General features: G+C 40.9%; 1 pseudogene; it reads left to right on the forward strand.

The window, feature by feature from the left end:
• Positions 1 to 4,048: 4,048 nt before the first annotated feature.
• Positions 4,049 to 4,459, forward strand: LOC112915344 (large ribosomal subunit protein eL27-like; annotated as a pseudogene).
• Positions 4,460 to 5,005: the final 546 nt, after the last annotated feature.

Below are 5,005 nucleotides of genomic sequence, written 5' to 3' on the forward strand. Positions count from 1 at the left end.
TAGAAAATTCAGTGGACAGAGTCTAACTTCTGAAGATGCTGTTCTCAGTGCTTCCTGAGACCTTCCAGAGGGATGATTTCCAAACTATGTTTAGCCATAGGGGGAAAAAAAAAGATTTTGCTAGCTGTGAACACCGGATTTGATTATCTGTAGCCTATTTCTAGCTTCAGAAAAATTTCTGCTTCTACCTTATAATCCACGACAGCCCAGCATTTTAAGAATTTTATCTGCAAGCATCTCAACATAGTTTTGGTTGTTTTTTGTTTTTGTTTTTGTTTTTAAAGAAAATTAGCACAGAGAAAACATTTTTTTAAAAAACCACTTTCCAGGGCAGCCCAGGTGGCTCAGCGGTTTAGTGCCGCCTTCAGCCCAGGGCCTGATCCTGGAGACCCAGGATTCAGTCCCATGTCAGGCTCCCTGCGTGGAGCTTGCTTCTTCCTTTACCTGTGTCTCTGCCTCTCTCTCTTTCTCTGTGTCTCTCATGAGTAAATAAATAAAATCTTTAATGAAATTTAAAAAAAAACCACTTTCCAATTATATAGTGTCCATTGTATATGTTATAAACGTATAACTTATATTTTATTCATACATCGAGATTCTTTTGAAAGATTTTGTTTATTTGAGATAGAGTGAGTGAGCACATGAGCAGGGGCAGAGGGAGAGGGAGAAGCAGACTCACCTGCTGAGGAGGGAGCCTGACATGGGGCTTGATCCCAGGACCCTGAGATCATGACCTGAGCCAAAGGCAGATGCTTAACTGACTGAGCCACCCATGTACCCCTCACACATAGAAATTTGAATTAAGTAGGTGCCCTGCCTCTATTTCCTGTATGGAAAGTTCAAAGAGACAGATCTACACATGGCTGCTTTTTCTAGTTATGTACATTCTTTGCAACATGTTTCATAGGATGTTACTTAGGTGCTTCAATTAACTGGACAAAACAATTTTTACGCCTACAGAAAACAAATGACTAATTTACTTAACATAAAAATGAGTGTTACAAATCAGTAAGAAAAAGATAAACAATCCTGTGGAAAATTGGCAAAGAATAGACACAGATAATTCAGGGAACTGCCCGCCTCCAAAAAAAAAAAAAAAAAAAACCCCTAAGAAACACATACAAAAATATATTTAACCTTGCTCGTGGTTTAAAAATTCAAGGGATGATGATATGGCAATTTTCACTTCCAATTGGCAAAATCAAAAAGAGTGATGATAAAACCAGAAGATGTGAGGAGACAGTCACTTTGATACATATTCATGGAGTGTGTTAATCGATATAATGTTTAGTGGTGGCAGTTTTGCAGTGTTAAAGTTGGTCCAGAAACTTCATTTCTGTGAATATAATCTAAAGAAAAACTCACAGAAGTACACAAAGACAAAAATGCACATGGATGATGATTGCAGCATAGTTCCTAATAGCTAACAACTGGAAACAAACCATCAAAAAGAATGAGGTAGAGCTACAGGTACTCACATACAAAGTGTTCCAAGAGGCAGTAAAAAGGAAAAAGAGCCAGTTACAAAAAATAATGTAGAAAAGGACTCCATTTTTGTTCTGTGTGAAAGAAAAAAAAAATGTAATGACATATATACTAAAATGTGAATGCTGGTTGTTTCTGGGAGTTGGCATTTTGGAGCACCTTCTATTTCTACCTTATGTATATCTGTCAGATTTGATCCCAGATGAAAGGTAAAATAAAAATAGTTTTAAAAAATAACAGTATGAGCATCGCTTATGTAGTTTTCTTGCCAAACATGTTAGTTCTGAATCTAAACATGAGGAAACAACCACATAAATCCAGATTGTGTGATATTCTGCAAGATAACGAGCCTAGACTCCTTACATTTATCAGTGTTATAAAAAATGAAAAAGAGACTATTCTAGATTAAAAATATCTCAAGAGAGCCAGTAACAAAAGGCAATCTGTAATCCTTGATTGGATCCTGAATGCATAAAAAAACATTGGAAAGAAACTTTTAGGATATAATTGCCTTGGTGAATCTCGGTGAAAGAACAGCATTTCTAGAATTATATTTTGGAAAGTGCTAGTATAGGAAATGCCCCATTAACTGAAATGTATTGTGCCCTTCCATGCAAGGTATGCTATTACCTCATTTAATCTCTGTTATTTATTAAAGAAAAAGATGGTTTCCTTTTTTTTTTTTTTAAGATTTTATTTATTTATTCACGAGAGAAAGAGAGGTGGAGACAGAGGCAGAAGGAGAAGCAGGCCCCATGTTTGAAGCCCGACGTGGGACTCGATCCTCGGTCTCCAAGATCACACCCATGCCTGAAGGCGGCGCTAAACCGCTGAGCCACGGGGCTGCCCCGATGGTTTCCTTTTGAAGCTAGGACTCTGTTACTGTAGTTGGTGAGGGATACCAATGCATCCAATTCTAGAATATCTTATCTGGTTTATAGATTTCAAATCAGTGCCTAGATGCCAACTAGGGTTTACTGCAAAGTTGGTGAATCTCAAAGCTGGAGGGTATCTTTGAGGGTACATGGGATCAAGCCTTATCATTTTGCAAATGAGCAAAAGGGACCAGGTGGGCTAGTGACTTAACCGTAGTTGATTTGAAAAAGCCCTGATTTTGGAAATCTTGTCCTTAACTTTAGAATTCTTAACAATAAACCCATCAAGATGCATTTAATTCTTGCTGAACATCACCAACAGAGTAGGCATCAAAATGGCCTGCCCTGAGCTGGGCCCCTTCTGCATGGAAAGAGGCTTACCACTTGGGGAGGAGTCACATGATAATCCTCAAGGAGCAGAGAGCCTCAGACTCCCAGCACTGTAATAATGCAGGCAGTCTGCCGAGTCCTAGCCGAACCAAGACATGCCCTTTGCTTGACTTTTTTATTACATAAGAAAGCACGAGGAGTTCAAGCCAAGACTTTTTTCTCCCCCCCCAAAAAAAAAAAGACTGCTTATGGAAATGGATAACAAGAGTCCTGAGTCCTTTACTTCTCTTCCCGATAAACATTTCCTCACAGCACATTCCCAGCAGGACTCATCCCATCTGGTAGAATGAAGGGAGAGAGATTCAATCACTTTTCCTTTATAAAATGTGTGTACCTCCTTTTTACTGGGCTAAGACTCCAGATTTGCATTCTCCATTTTATATCTCTCTCTGAGAATAATCTCCTGACCTGCATAGTAGACTTCTGAAAAATCAAAAATCTCTTCTCGCTGACTGTTTTATCAGGAGAACAATTCTTCTGACTGGGTTATGCCCACTCCTCAGGGGCCAGTGGAAGTTCCGCACTGGTGAGGGTGAGGCTGAGACTTCTTGCAGTAGGCTAGGTACGGGTGGCAGAGGGCACAGGGAGCCACAAAGGCGCCCAAGGTCAAAGTTCGTAGAGGTAATCTGAGTCTAAATATCTGGAAGAACACATGCAATGTGAAGTCGGGGCTACTGAGATGGGAGTTGATAAGTTAAGGGTGTGGAACTGAACAGAGGTGGGCTAGCAGCACAGGCAAGTCGGAACCAGGCAAGAGGGTCTCTTGGAAGACAACCCCAGATTCCAGTTGGCAGATGTGTCTTGCCATTTGTGGTTGGCAGCGCCTGGTGTTTTGAGGTGGCTGAAGTTGGCAGAATCAGTGGACCTGGAAAAGCCACTGGTCAGTGAGCAAAACTAAAAGCACCAGGGTCTGAGTTAGGTCGGAAGTGAAAACTGGATCCCTACATCCAAATTGGTCAACAGGGTGTAAAGTCAAGGACAAACCCATTGTTAGCCAATAAGCATGTTTGACTAATCAAGGGAGGGACAAGAATGCAAGTGTGAAGCCAAAGAGAGCCGGCAGCGTGGTGGTCAATATTGGAGGAGGAGTGCAGTATGATGCTAGAGTGGGATGGGCTGGAATGATTCCAAGGCCAAGGAGTAGATGGTACAGCCACTCTTCATAGTGGAGCCACTCTTGAGTATAGTAGCATACAGCCACTCTTCATTCTGTTCCTGTGCTCTGAATGAGATGTGTCTTGTGCCATTAAAAGTACCACCAGAGCTTTCTGCTGTAGGCTTGAGTGGCTGGTATCAAGATGGGCAAGTTCATGAAACCCCGGAAGGTGGTGCTGGTCCAAACTAGATGCTACTCCGGATGCAAAGCGGTCATCATGAGGAGTATTGATGATGGTACCTCAGACCATCCCTACAGCCATGCTCTGGTGGCTGGAATTGACTGTTATCCCTGCAAAGTGCCAGCTGCCATACATAAGAAGAAAATCGCCATGAGGTGAAAGATCAAGTCCTTTGCAAAAGTTTATAACTACAATGATTCATGCCCACAAGGTACTCTGTGGATATCCCCTTGGATAAAAACTGTCACCAACAACGATGTCTTCTGAGAGCCTGCTCTTAAACTCAAGGCCTGACGAGAGGCCGAGGTCCAGTTCAAGGAGAGGTACAAGACCTACAAAAACAAAAGGCTCTTCCAGAGGTTGCAGTTTTAGATCTGTTTTGTTTCAGTCACTAAAAACACCACCAAAAAAAAGTACCACCAGAATGATTATAGTTGATAACACAGTATTTGAAATTGCTAAGAGAGTAGATCTTAAAAGTTCTCATCACAAGAAGAAAAATTTTGTAACTACGAACAATGACAGATATTAACTAGACTTTATTGTTGTGATCATTTTGCAATGTGATTTGTATAAAATCATTGCAATTTCATTACATTGAATGTAATATAACGTCCTATGTTGGTTTTAGCTCAAAAAAAAAAAAAAAAGTATCACCAGTAACTTCGTTTACTCTGTTGTCTTGCAATTAATTGAGAGTATGAGGGAGGAAAGAGAACTTTGCTTATGGAGAAGAGTATGCTTGTGTTGACAGAAAATACTGTTGGGGACTTCCAGAATTTCAAACACACAGGCATTCCTAAGGGAATATACCAAGGCAGTGGGAAGTGGGTAATATGGCCCAAAGTCTCTTCCATGCTTAGCCAGACTGAGTTCTCCAAGTGACTGGGTAGGGATCCATGGGTTTGGTTGAGGTAC

The sequence above is a fragment of the Vulpes vulpes genome, chromosome 16 (assembly GCF_048418805.1).
Source record: "Vulpes vulpes isolate BD-2025 chromosome 16, VulVul3, whole genome shotgun sequence".
NCBI classification, from domain to species: Eukaryota; Metazoa; Chordata; class Mammalia; order Carnivora; family Canidae; genus Vulpes; species Vulpes vulpes.